The sequence below is a fragment of the Procambarus clarkii genome, chromosome 10, assembly GCF_040958095.1.
Source record: "Procambarus clarkii isolate CNS0578487 chromosome 10, FALCON_Pclarkii_2.0, whole genome shotgun sequence".
Lineage (NCBI taxonomy): Eukaryota > Metazoa > Arthropoda > Malacostraca > Decapoda > Cambaridae > Procambarus > Procambarus clarkii.
In genome coordinates, this window is record NC_091159.1 from 47,954,658 (window position 1) to 47,970,275 (window position 15,618).

The following is a 15,618-nucleotide window of genomic DNA, read 5'->3' on the forward strand; positions in this document are numbered from 1 at the left end:
GAACGACCAGGCCAGCACCATAACCACGAACGACCAGACCAGCACCGTAACCACGAACCACCAGGCCAGCACCGTAACCACGAACCACCAGGCCAGCACCGTAACCACGAACCACCAGACCAACACCGTAACCACGAACGACCAGACCAGCACCGTAACCACGAACCACCAGGCCAGCACCGTAACCACGAACGACCAGGCCAGCACCGTAACCACGAACGACCAGGCCAGCACCGTAACCACGAACGACCAGACCAGCACCGTAACCACGAACCACCAGGCCAACATTATAAGCAGGAAGGAGTTACTACAACTACCCCACCACCAGACTCAGGTCACAGCTCGGACACATCTATAACCAACACAATACTCGTCAATCATCTTACGGGATCACCATAGCCCGTGCTACATGGACGTTTCGTTCTGAGTAGCTAAATCTAAAACAACAACAGCATCATCAATCATCTCTAGGCTCCGATACTTACTCATCATCTACGAGGAAAATTACGAAATTGGTTTTCGGTGATAATTTTGTATAAGCCTATATAAGACTATATAAGACTATATAAGACTATATAAGACTATATAAGACTTCTTCTTGAGGTTATCTTGAGATGATTTCGGGGCTTTAGTGTCCCCGCGGCCCGGTCCTCGACCAGGCCTCCACCCCCAGGAAGCAGCCCGTGACAGCTGACTAACACCCAGGTACCTTTTTTACTGCTAGGTAACAGGGGCATAGGGTGAAAGAAACGCTGCCCATTGCTTCTCGCCGGCGCCTGGGATCGAACCCAGGACCACAGGGTTGAACATAGCTATATATATATATAAGACTATATATAAATAGACTTTGCCACTCTTATTTCTACAGCAAGACACGAGCTAACAGCTCTTGTTAAAGAGAAGCTGTGCATCGTAGCATCTGGGAGTACTGTGACACAGTCATGGTAGCATCTGGGAGTACTGTGACACTCATAGTAACATTTGGGAGTACTGTGACACTCATAGTAACATTTGGGAGTACTGTGACAGTCATAGTAACATCTGGGAGTACTGTGACAGAGTCATGGTAGCATCTGGGAGTACTGTGACACTCATGGTAGCATCTGGGAGTACTGTGACACTCATGGTAGCATCTGGGAGTACTGTGACACAGTCATGGTAGCATCTGGGAGTACTGTGACACTCATAGTAACATCTGGGAGTACTGTGACACTCATAGTAACATCTGGGAGTACTGTGACACTCATAGTAACATTTGGGAGCACTGTGACACAGTCATGGTAGCATCTGGGAGTACTGTGACACTCATAGTAACATCTGGGAGAACTGTGACACTCATAGTAACATCTGGGAGTACTGTGACACAGTCATAGTAACATCTGGGAGAACTGTGACACTCATAGTGACATCTGGGAGTACTGTGACACAGTCATAGTAACATCTGGGAGAACTGTGACACAGTCATAGTAACATCTGGGAGTTCTGTGACACAGTCATAGTAACATCTGGGAGTACTGTGACACTCATGGTGACATCTGGGAGTACTGTGACACTCATGGTAACATCTGGGAGTACTGTGACACTCATGGTGACATCTGGGAGTACTGTGACACTCATGGTAACATCTGGGAGTACTGTGACACTCATGGTAACATCTGGGATTACTGTGACACTCATAGTAACATCTGGGAGTACTGTGACACTCATGGTGACATCTGGGAGTACTGTGACACTCATGGTGACATCTGGGAGTACTGTGACACTCATAGTAACATCTGGGAGTACTGTGACACTCATGGTGACATCTGGGAGTACTGTGACACTCATAGTAACATCTGGGAGTACTGTGACACTCATAGTAACATCTGGGAGTACTGTGACACTCATGGTAACATCTGGGAGTACTGTGACACTCATAGTAACATCTGGGAGTACTGTGACACTCATGGTAACATCTGGGAGTACTGTGACACTCATGGTGACATCTGGGAGTACTGTGACACTCATAGTAACATCTGGGAGTACTGTGACACTCATGGTGACATCTGGGAGTACTGTGACACTCATGGTGACATCTGGGAGTACTGTGACACTCATAGTAACATCTGGGAGTACTGTGACACTCATGGTAACATCTGGGAGTACTGTGACACTCATGGTAACATCTGGGATTACTGTGACACTCATAGTAACATCTGGGAGTACTGTGACACTCATGGTGACATCTGGGAGTACTGTGACACTCATGGTGACATCTGGGAGTACTGTGACACTCATAGTAACATCTGGGAGTACTGTGACACTCATAGTAACATCTGGGAGTACTGTGACACTCATAGTAACATCTGGGAGTACTGTGACACTCATAGTAACATCTGGGAGTACTGTGACACTCATAGTAACATCTGGGAGTACTGTGACACAGTCATGGTAGCATCTGGGAGTACTGTGACACTCATAGTAACATCTGGGAGTACTGTGACACTCATAGTAACATCTGGGAGTACTGTGACACTCATAGTAACATCTGGGAGTACTGTGACACTCATGGTAACATCTGGGAGTACTGTGACACTCATGGTAACATCTGGGAGTACTGTGACACTCATAGTAACATCTGGGAGTACTGTGACACTCATGGTAACATCTGGGAGTACTGTGACACTCATAGTAACATCTGGGAGTACTGTGACACTCATGGTAACATCTGGGAGTACTGTGACACTCATAGTAACATCTGGGAGTACTGTTACACTCATAGTAACATCTGGGAGTACTGTTACACTCATAGTAACATCTGGGAGTACTGTGACACTCATAGTAACATCTGGGAGTACTGTGACACTCATGGTAACATCTGGGAGTACTGTGACACTCATAGTAACATCTGGGAGTACTGTGACACTCATGGTAACATCTGGGAGTACTGTGACACTCATAGTAACATCTGGGAGTACTGTGAAACTATTGCCTTGACTGGAATAGTAAAGTTTAACCTGTCAGAGGTAAAAATTTCACATCAGGTTGTTCGCCCGGTCAAGAGGCCGCCGAAACTATCTTCCTCACCACTATAACATTGTGTCCTATCTTGAGATGAAATGATTTCGGGGCTTAGCGTCCTCGCGGCCCGGTCCTCGACCAGGCCTGCCACCAGTTACGTGCAGTTTAGCGCACAAACTATCGGTAAACTGTTTGGTTTACAATTAACTACTACAGTAATGGCTGCTGGGTAATTAGGGGGGGGGGGTAAATAGTTAACTATCGGTGGGCTAATTGTCCTCTCCGGGGGGGGGGGGGGCGGAACCAGCCACACACACACACACTCGTTAATGAGGTGTGAGCTGGGCACCAATGTGGCACCACACACCTGGCACCAGTGTGGCACCACATACCTGGCACCAATGTGGCACCACACACCTGGCACCAGTGTGGCACCACATACCTGGCACCAATGTGGCACCACACACCTGGCACCAGTGTGGCACCACATACCTGGCACCAATGTGGCACCACACACCTGGCACCAGTGTGACACCACACACCTGGCACCAGTGTGGCACCACACACCTGGCACCAGTGTGGCACCACACACCTGGCACCAGTGTGGCACCACACACCTGGCACCAGTGTGGCACCACACACCTGGCACCAATGTGGCACCACACACCTGGCACCAGCGTGGCAGCACACACCTGGCACCAGTGTGGCAGCACACACCTGGCACCAGTGTGGCACCACACACCTGGCACCAGTGTGGCACCACACACCTGGCACCAGTGTGGCAGCACACACCTGGCACCAGCGTGGCACCACACACCTGGCAGCACACACCTGGCACCAGCGTGGCACCACACACCTGGCAGCACACACCTGGCACCAGTGTGGCACCACACACCTGGTGCCGCCCTCGACACAACCACGCCTATTACCCTAACAACCAATTAACCATCAAAAGGACCAATCGAGCAATAAGCGACGTTGATGAAGCATCTAGTATAGTACGCCGGTACTTCCCTTTCTAGTTACGGTGATTACAGTCTCAGAAGATGGTCACTATCCCTCCCTCCCTCCTCAAGGCGGCGACAGTAACAGCTGCCAGGTGCTCCAGTCACTTTCCTGGCGACACTTACCTGTGGGAGTGCCAGTTGCCCCCGGCGGCACTCCCACAGGAGGCCCGGACCAGCAAGACACACATACACTAACAGAGATAAGAGAGAGAAAGTACTTACGGGAGACCGTCGTCCTGGCGACAAGATGGATGACAGGAGCAGCAGCAGGTGGGTGAAGTGTCCCCGTGTGGTGGTGGTTGTGGTGGTGGTTGTGGTGGTGGTTCCGCAATTGGTAGCGAGTCACAGAGCGGGACACACCGTAGCGGCAGCAGCGGACCTCTTCACCAGACCGACGCCCGTGCAGGAGTCGTCAGCTCCCGCCTGACCCCGCTTATATACCCCCGCCCCATACACCCCCCCCTACAAGCCCCCCCACTCCACAACCCCCTCCAATCACCCTCCCCCCCTACACCAGGCCCCGCCCACTCCCCCCCACACTGGTCCACCTACGCCATCACCTTGTCTGACATATTAAGTGATTCTAGGTGAGATATTGGTGCTTTTTACCCGCTGACGAGCGCTGACACGAGCCAGTAGCGAACGAGGAGCAGCAGGGCAGACTACCCCCACGTGACCATACTCTTAACGACCCATTTACGCTACACAACTCACTCTCCCTCCAAGATGAATAACAAACACCCAGTTCATTAATAACACGATTAATTGAAGAAGGCATTTGAAGGGAGGATATGGAAGAGCGGAGATCTGGGAGGATTTGGAGGAGGAGGGGGGAGGGGGGGGACAGAGAAGGGGGCAGGGGGGAGGAGCCACGTGACGTCATGGTGACGTCAGACCAGCCCCCATGGTCATCAGCCAGTAAAAAGCCACAAAAAAGAGTGAAGTGTTCTGGTGGCACCTGTGGTGTGTGCGCTGCTGGAATGTGCACAGTCTGCCTCTCTCAGCATTTTAATATATTCTTATTTTGTGTAGCAAATGGTGGAACGATCCATAATGGCCGCTGAAGGGGAGAGGAACGACTGACAGAGTCTTATCCCAGTGATTGGTGCTGCGACGGGTGGGGGTGGGGGGGGGGGGGGGTGGGGGTGGGGTCCTCTGCTGGTGCTGGACGGTAGGTCTGGCAGTACTGGACGGTAGGTCTGGCAGTACTGGACGGTGGCTGCATGGCAATGGACGAAGACATAAAAATCCTCGCTTGTACCCACGCCAACCACCTCTTTCCAGCGCCTATGGCAACCACCATCTTTATCAACTTCCCTAAGATTGTGGTAGAGACCGCCACCAGCCTCCCCCACCCCCCTAACACACATACAAGGCATAATAATGCCATCCCTGGCACTTTCCCGCCCCTAAATGATGGTAGTTTTGGGCATCAGTCACCCTGATTGCTCTACAATAAGGTGGTCCTGGGCATCCCTAGTACTCTCATGTCTATCATAAGGGGGAGGGGGCAAAAAGATAACTTTATCTTCGAGATTATTACACATGTATTGAGAGACTGAGGTATATGCCACCTTCCCTGAGCAATGTGCTAACGCCAGGAGGCCCGGTCTCTGATTGACCCCCCGGCTGCAAAATTTGTTCTCGTGTGCAGTAGTGAAGAATAGTATTTGTTCTCGTGTGCAGTAGTGAAGAACAGTATTTGTTCTCGTGTGCAGTAGTGAAGAACAGTATTTGTTCTCGTGTGCAGTAGTGAAGAACAGTGTTTGTTCTCGTCCTCAGTTAATTAACAATTATTCGTCGGGTTCGTCACATGCGACCAACATGGCTCCTGTGAAAGGAAGTATCACAAACAGCAGAAATTAATTTATTTTCTGGTTTTGAGGAGCAATATTGACCAATTTACAGACGGTCAATAAGTAGGGCGAGGGAATGAAGCCAAAATGGTCAACATTTGATGTTTCTGATGAGTGGTTAACGTGGAGATTGACAGGTTAATGCCGACCAGTGTGTGGGGCGCTGAGGATCTTCTTGAGGTTATCTTGAGATGATTTCGGGGCTTTAGTGTCCCCGCGGCCCGGTCCTCGACCAGGTCTCCACCCCCAGGAAGCAGCCCGTGACAGCTGACTAACACCCAGGTACCTATTTTACTGCTAGGTAACAGGGGCATAGGGTGAAAGAAACTCTGCCCATTGTTTATCGCCGGCGCCCGGGATAGAACCCGGGACCACAGGATCACAAGTCCAGCGTGCTGTCCGCTCGGCCGACTGGCTCCCTCACCAGGATGTTGGCAGATGTCAGGTGGTCAATGGTGTAATTGACAGAAATATCTGGTAGTCACGATTTATCAGGAAACGTAAGCCAAAAAATTACATGTAAATCTTTTTTGAAATAAAATATTATGATACTAGGATTCATATCTAGAAGAATTGGTAGACAATATAACAATTATTGCTCTTAACGACACCTATTTTTTTTTTTGCAGGGATATTCCTGCGCGGGCCCTAAGCCTCTGGCTGGCCCACTGGGCGGGCCCTAAGCCTCTGGCTGGCCCACTGGGCGGGCCCTAAGCCTCTGGCTGGCCCACTGGGCGGGCCCTAAGCCTCTGGCTGGCCCACTGGGCGGGCCCTAAGCCTCTGGCTGGCCCACTGGGCGGGCCCTAAGCCTCTGGCTGGCCCACTGGGCGGGCCCTAAGCCTCTGGCTGGCCCACTGGGCGGGCCCTAAGCCTCTGGCTGGCCCACTGGGCGGGCCCTAAGCCTCTGGCTGGCTCACTGGGCGGGCCCTAAGCCTCTGGCTGGCTCACTTAGATTACACTGCTGAGTTTGGGTCACTTTACGTCCAATCACTTGCGGTGGACGGTAGAGCGACGGTCTTGCTTCATGCAGGTCAGCGTTCAATCCCCGATCATCCAAGTGGTTGGGCACCATTCCTTCCCCCGTCCCATTCCAAATCCTTATCCTGACCCCTTCCCAGTGCTATATAGTCGTAATGGCTTGGCACTTTTTCCTGATAATTCCGTCCGTTTACTAAGAATAATTTAACTTTACTGAATTACTAAGAATTTACTAAACCCACAAAGACGTAAGAAGTTGAGGACAGTGTTGAATACCACTTGGCACATACGAGGCAGCTCCTATATATATATCCAGGCACATACGAGGCACCTCCTATATATATATATATCCAGGCACATACGAGGCACCTCCTATATATATATATATCCAGGCACATACGAGGCAGCTCCTATATATATATCCAGGCACATACGAGGCACCTCCTATATATATATATATCCAGGCACATACGAGGCACCTCCTATATATATATATATCCAGGCACATACGAGGCACCTCCTATATATATCCACTCAAACCCATTAATATACATGCCTAATCTACGCTTGAAATAATTGGCAACCCGTCATCTATTATATTTCCCAGTAATTGGTACAATAAATCAACAACCCACATTTCCAAATGAGTATTTACCCAAATCTTTCCTGAATCTTAACCAGTATTTACCCAGGTCTTTCCTGAATCTTAACCAGTATTTACCCAGGTGTTTCCTACATCTTAACTTCTACAAACTTATATAAATTGTTTTGTTCTCTATTTTGTGATGACATTTCAAGACATTACTATCACCTTCATAATCACTCAAACTGGACATTTATAATCAGAATATGTATATGCAGCAATGCTCAAGGTAGACGGGCATGGCAGTATGGCAGACATGGGAGTATGGCAGACATGGGAGTATGGCAGACATGGGAGTATGGCAGACATGGGAGTATGGCAGACATGGGAGTATGGCAGACATGGGAGTATGGCAGACATGGGAGTATGGCAGACATGGGAGTGTGACAGACATGGGAGTGTGACAGACATGGGAGTATGGCAGACATGGGAGTATGGCAGACATGGGAGTATGGCAGACATGGGAGTATGGCAGACATGGGAGTGTGACAGACATGGGAGTATGGCAGACATGGGAGTGTGACAGGCATGGGAGTATGGCAGACATGGGAGTGTGACAGGCATAGGAGTGTGACAGACATGGGAGTGTGACAGACATGGGAGTATGGCAGACATGGGAGTGTGACAGGCATGGGAGTGTGACAGACATGGGAGTGTGACAGGCATGGGAGTATGGCAGACATGGGAGTGTGACAGACATGGGAGTATGGCAGACATGGGAGTGTGACAGACATGGGAGTATGGCAGACATGGGAGTATGGCAGACATGGGAGTGTGACAGACATGGGAGTATGGCAGGCATGGGAGTGTGACAGACATTGGAGTATGGCAGACATAGGAGTGTGACAGGCATGGGAGTGTGACAGACATGGGAGTATGGCAGACATGGGAGTGTGACAGGCATGGGAGTGTGACAGACATGGGAGTATGGCAGGCATGGGAGTGTGACAGACATGGGAGTATGGCAGACATAGGAGTGTGACAGGCATGGGAGTGTGACAAACATGGGAGTATGGCAGACATGGGAGTGTGACAGACATGGGAGTGTGACAGACATGGGAGTATGGCAGACATAGGAGTGTGACAGGCATGGGAGTGTGACAGACATGGGAGTATGGCAGACATGGGAGTGTGACAGACATGGGAGTGTGACAGGCATGGGAGTGTGACAGACATGGGAGTATGGCAGACATGGGAGTATGACAGACATGAGAGTGTGACAGGCATGGTAGAATTGCCAGGCATGGTAGGCCTGTCATGGTAGAATGACAGGCCTACCACCATTAATAGAATAACGTGTACTGTAACCCAAACATTGAGAGACATCATCTGTAGCCACTAACAAGCCACAACTAACTACACTTAACTACTCCATTACGCCCCCAACGACCCTATAGCAGCCTAGCGGGATCCTTGCACTGATCTTCAAGACGCCTGGGCCTCCGGGAGGCGCCGACGGAGGCGTGTGTGTGTGTGTTAACCAAGTCAACAATGAAGGAGATGGTGTTTGTCCCTAGGTGAGGCCAGGACGTGACGACGTGGCCCCGTGTGGCTCACCGGGGCCCCTCATCCTGCAACCTGTCTGGCCAGCCATGGCCACTTGACGTCACCTGGTCCTGGGTGACGTCCCCTGGTCCTGGTTGACGTTTCCTGGTCCTGGGTGACGTCTCCTGGTTCTGTCTGACGTCTCCTGGTCCTGGGTGACGTCCCCTGGTCCTGTCTGACGTCCCCTGGTCCTGGTTGACGTTTCCTGGTCCTGGTTGACGTTTCCTGGTCCTGGCTGACGTCACGTCCGAGGGAAGTAGAATCAGGACTACACAGTACCCAAGACTTCCCAATTACTAGGTAGTGTCAGGGGAAAACAGTGAAACGTGGCGATTGGTTACCGTGGAGTTTTATAACAGAAAACGCGACTACTTCACAAGTACCGAGACCCCGTAGGAGTGCCAGTGTCTGCCAGCAGGGAGGAGCATTAGTGGCACCTGTGTGGCACTCTATGGCAATAATTCCTTAACCACAGTGCCAAATATTCTTCATTAAAATCACCAAGCAAAAATTTTTGTTTAATTACGATGTGAACTCTTCTGTGGTTGATCTGCGATTAAAGCTAACTACTCCTTAACGAGCTAATTGGACCTCATTGATATCTCCGATATACAACAACGTTTAATAGTTTGATAATCGCTTCAGTAATCGTTAATGAGTTATTGCAAGAGCAACATGCAAGTAGGCTGTTCCAATCATTTATTTTAACCGAATGTGCCAATCAGTACAAAAATACAACTGTTTATAGCCTAACCAAAGACGTACGCACCCAATCAACCCACTTAACCTATCGAGACACGGTCATAGAAAACGTCAATATTATGACGTTTTAGGACTGACTAACACTTCACATTTTCTTACGGTGTGGGCGACTCCGTCAAGAAAGCGACGTACTAAGGAGACAGGTAGTAAACTCGACGCTGTAGAGTCATCAACCACAGAGGTATACCCACCAGCTCCTCGGTGCATGTACACTAAAAGTTTACTTTGGTTCCGGAATATATTCAGCACCACAGTATACCTGCAGGCAGGCTGGTCAATAAGCTAATCTGATGGCCTTAATAACCCTCTTGAGGTCAACGGGTCTCGAACCCGTCACCACTGGCCTCCACGAGACAACCAACGTAGCTATCATCCTATACTTGGATGATACAACCCGTCCTCCGAATTGACAGTACGATTCAATATTAAGTGTAATAAGTACATTTTCTTACTGTCATAAACAGTGTATAATTGCACTTATGGGGCTGTTACATTTACCCAACTCCCTCCCCAGATTTAATCCTCCTCGTTTTCTGTTAAAATACTGAAAATTTTAGGATAAAGTTATAAATTTGCTCTTCAGAAGTTTTAAATATCAAGAATGTCTTTTTCAGGTTTATTAAACAATATGGATTTTATACAAAATTTTTAAATATCCTTAGTTTCTTTACAATTTATTGATATATTTTAGTTTTGTTTTATTAATTTTATAAAACTGTAATATCAATATAGCTATAGGTTAAGTATTAATTGTAATTAAGAAGCAATAAAATTATTATCTTCAAAAAGTAAGGCGGTTAGGTGAGGTTTTCTATTCAATTTTTCAGGTAAACTCAAATATTCACAATATATTTGACTACGATTTAATACTAAGTGAAAATAAGTACAATTCCTGACTGCTATGAATAGTACATAATTGCACTTATTTGTCTCCTTACATTTACTACCCCATTTTTGGAGGGCGGACTAACGGGTGTGTAATCTGGGCGCTGACAGGTGTGGACCACGTACTGCTACGGGTGTGTATTCTGGGTGTTGACAGGTAGGGAACACAACAGGTATATGGTAAGGGGTAGACCAACGGAACTGTTACTTCGTGAAAGATATTACCAACGTACCCCAAGTGTCAGAGTGGAGCCTAAGAGAGGCGTCAGGACCCACAAGGGTTCGAGACCCCAGCGAGGCTAATGGTGGGTCCCTAACAGCCCGGCCCTGGGGCTTACACCGCCCTAATTATAAGGAGTTGACCTGAAGTAAAGACTCCTTCATATTCATGTGTGTGGAGGCTGTGGAGGTAATAAGATAACTGAACACTGCTCCAGCAGCCGCTAACAAGCTCCAGAAATACTCCTGCAAGTGGCGACATGCTTTTACCAACAAATATGATGCTTAATGGTGGTGGTGTGTGTGTGTGTGTGTGTGTGTGTGTGTGTGTGTGTGTGTGTGTGTGTGTGTGTGTGTGTGTGTGTGGGTGGGTGGGTGTGGGTGTGTCACCTAGTTGTGCTTGCGGGGGTTGAGCTCTCTCTCTTTGGTCCCGCCTCTCAACCGTCAATCAACTGGTGTACAGGTTCCTGAGCCTACTGGGCTCTATCATATCTACACTTGAAGCTGTGTATGGAGTCAGACTCAATCATGTCACTTCTTAATGCGTTCCATTTGTCAACCACTCTGACACTAAAAAAAATATTTCTAGCATCTTTATGTCTCATTTGGGCACTCAATTTCCAGCTGTGTCCCCCAGTGCGTGTGCCCCTTGTGTAAATTAAATTGTCTTTATCTACCCTATCAATTCCTTGTATGTGGTGATCATGTCCCCTCTAACTCTTCTGTCTTCCAGCGACGTGAGGTTTAATTCCCGTGTACTCTCCTCGTAGCTCATGCCCCTCAGTTCTTGCACTAGTCCTGGTGGCAAACCTCTGAGCCTTCTGCAATTTAGGTTTATGCTCGACGAGATATGGACTCCATGCTGGAGCTGCATACTCCAGGAATGGTCTGACATGCGTGGTATACAAAGTTTTCAATGATTCCTTACATAAGTTTCTACATGTTTCTACTTTTGTTGGCCAGCCTGGCATATGCCGCTGATGTTATCCTCTTGATATGGGCCTCAGGGAACAGGTCTGGCGTGAGATGAATCCCCAGGTCTTTCTCTCTGATTCTTGAAGTATTTAATCTCCCAGATGATACCTTGTATCTGGCCTCCTGCTCCCTACACCTATCTTCATTACATTACATTTGACTGGATTAAAATACCAATCCAGGCCAGTTAGCAATCCGTATTAATTAATTCTTAATTTTTACAGACGTTTCGTTGTTATCAGTTCTCTGACGTATCAATAATTAATTTACTTTTTATAATATGACTTTATTAGTAAGTAGTGTGACATTCTATAATATTATAGATCAGGCACAGTTTCTAACATATATTCAACTTCTCGTAATAAAGAGCTGAGGAATCTCAAAATGTGGAATAATTTCTATATGACATATTTGTGCTTATTTATATTAATATTTAAAGATGACATCTATCAGCTGAGAATTTCTGTGAAACTGATAAATATTATTTGAATGTGTTTTTAATGGTTCATTATATTTAACGAGTTTTTAAGGTAATACATATGTAACATCCACATATGGAAGGGATACGACCCGGTGCTTCCAGTGCCGGATAAAGATAAAACTTGCAGTGTGTCATGCACACAAGTCTAGGTCCATTGCAGGAAGGAATTTATTAATTTATTACAAGAGTTAGCTGGCATTACCAAGGTCTTCTACCGACCTCTCACTCCTCTTCCTTCTCTCCCACCATCCCACTCGCTCCCTCCCTCCCTGTCTTTCTCCTTTCTTTTCCACCTTTTCCTACAACAACACTACTCTATAGCGCTGTAAGAACTCTTCCCTCGTTCCATCAACACAAGCCGTAAGGTCTAAGGGGAAAACAAAATGTAATTTTTGTGGGGTTAAAGGCTAAATATTATGATGAGAATTTTTTAAAATTTTGAGCAGTCACTGCATACACTTTCCGATATTATCATTCAGGCGAGCTATGCGGTATTACAATATTACCCATGGGGGTCCAGTATCACTTAAAACTGTTTTCTTCGACACCAATCCCGACACACCCATGTTGGGCACGCACCCAGCAACAATTACTGGTAAAGATTGGGTGAAACTAGCCCCAAGCGACTGGCCTCCAACCTCAGACATTTCCATTGACAGATAAAGATTTGCATACTAAGACTGGACAAGTTCCATATATAATACCCACCGGTTAATATAACACTCGCCGGATAATACAGGGTTGTAACATTGACCAGACAGCAGAAGTTTCTCCTTTCCCTTAAATTTCGCACTCGATAGCCTCCTGTTGTTGTTGTTTAAGATTGAGCTACACGGATAAAAAAAGTTCCAAGGAATACTATAGTGAGCCCTTAGTGAAATTAACATTTTCTGTTTGAAACATTGAACTGGCAGATACATAAGTATGGAAGCAATTATTATTATTGGCTTGACCAAGATCACCTGCACCAACAGTATAGATAAATACAATAATAAGTAATTATAGTAAGAATAGAAGTTTTGATAACACTTGTTTCAAAACTTTGAATAAACAAATGATAACCATAATGCGTGATAGTTTGTAACAGAAAATTTAAGCCGTTCGAAAATGTGTTCGTCTTACCAAGTGAATATAAAGCACGGTTTCGTACACATTAATAAAGCCGAGATGTAAAATGCAACTTTACGAAATAAACTACGAATGGCTCATTAGGTTTTGTTTGGTGTTAAGATTATGGTTAAATCAACAACTAAGAGTAACTAAAGGATTATTATAGCCACTACAGTAAACCAACTGATAAACTTTAATCCTAAGCTTAGGTCAGGATTGTAGTAAACTCTTGTAGTTCTCAGTGTATGTAGTAGTGAATACACTGACAACTAGAGTACACCTCTCAGTGTATATACCCCCTTGTGCTATCTATTGGTTAATGTTGTGTATTGTTATACATTTGTACTGGTGACTTGAGACTGGCGGTGACTGAGGCGACGTAAGGCATCTCAGGGCTGACTGAGATATCGGCGCCAGCGTGTCTCTTGCATTTTCACAGTGCTCGATTAACTGTGTTAGCTGCAGGAGTTCTGGCATGCTTGCTTAGAACACACACACACACACACACACACACACACACACACACACACACACACACACACACACACACACACACACACACACACACGCACGCACGCACGCACGCACGCACGCACGCACGCACACACACACACACACACACACACACACACACACACACACACACACACACGCACGCACGCACGCACGCACGCACGCACGCACGCACACACACACACACACACACACACACACACACACACACACACACACACACACACACGCACGCACGCACGCACGCACGCACGCACGCACGCACGCACACACACACACACACACACACACACACACACACACACACACACACACACACACACACACACACACACACACACACACACACACACACACACACACAAGAACTGTGCCTCCCGCTCTCCATGGTGTATAACAAATCACTGGCAACAGGGGAACTGCCAGAAATTTGGAAAGCAGCTAACGTAGTCCCGATATACAAGAAAGGGGATAGACAGGAGGCACTGAATTACAGACCAGTGTCCCTAACCTGCATACCATGCAAGTTGATGGAGAAGATTGTGCGAAGAAAGCTAGTGGAACATCTGGAGCGAAAGAACTTTGTAACACAGCATCAACATGGATTCAGGGATGGCAGGTCCTGCCTCACAGGGTTACTTGAATTCTACGACCAGGCAACAAAAATAAGGCAAGAAAGAGAAGGGTGGGCAGACTGCATATTTTTGGATTGTCAGAAAGCCTTTGACACAGTGCCACACAAGAGGCTAGTGAAAAAACTGGAGATGCAGGCTGGAGTGAAAGGGAAGGTACTCCGTTGGATACAGGAGTACCTAAGTAACAGGAGACAACGAGTCAGTGTGAGGGGTGAGGTCTCAGATTGGCGAGACGTTTCGAGTGGAGTACCGCAGGGGTCAGTCCTTGGACCTATACTGTTTCTGATATATGTAAATGATCTTCCAGAGGGTATAGAATCGTTTCTCTCAATGTTTGCCGATGATGCAAAAATTATGAGGAGGATTGAAACTGAGGACGATAGTAGGAGGCTACAAGATGACCTAGACAGACTGAGTGAATGGTCCAACAAATGGCTGTTGAAGTTCAACCCGAGTAAATGCAAAGTAATGAAACTAGGTGGTGGAAATAGGAGGCCAAACACAGGATACAGAATAGGAGATGAAGTACTTAATGAAACGAACAGAGAGAAAGATCTAGGAGTTGATATCACACCAAACCTGTCTCCTGAAGCCCACATAAAAAGAATAACGTCTGCGGCATATGCGAGGCTGGCTAACATCAGAACAGCGTTCAGGAACCTGTGTAAGGAATCATTCAGAATCTTGTACACCACATATGTAAGACCAATCCTGGAGTATGCGGCCCCAGCATGGAGCCCGTACCTTGTCAAGCACAAGACGAAGCTGGAAAAAGTCCAAAGGTATGCCACTAAACTAGTCCCAGAACTAAGAGGCATGAGTTACGAGGAAAGGCTGCGGGAAATGCACCTTACGACACTGGAAGACAGAAGAGTAAGGGGAGACATGATCACAACCTACAAAATCCTCAGAGGAATCGACCGGGTAAACAAGGATAAACTATTCAACACTGGTGGGACGCGAACAAGGGGACACAGGTGGAAACTGAGTACTCACATGAGCCACAGAG

At 47.3% G+C, this 15,618-nt stretch overlaps 1 protein-coding gene across 1 annotated transcript in view; it reads right to left on the reverse strand.

Moving 5' to 3' along the window:
• Window positions 1–4,424, reverse strand: part of Dh31 (diuretic hormone class 2) — a 149,739-nt gene extending 145,315 nt beyond the window's left edge. Inside the window, exon 1 of the mRNA XM_045768472.2 lies at window positions 4,230–4,424. The gene's annotated coding sequence lies outside the window, so the exon portion shown is untranslated. The remainder of the gene's footprint in view (window positions 1–4,229) is intronic.
• Between the last annotated feature and the right edge of the window lie 11,194 nt (window positions 4,425–15,618).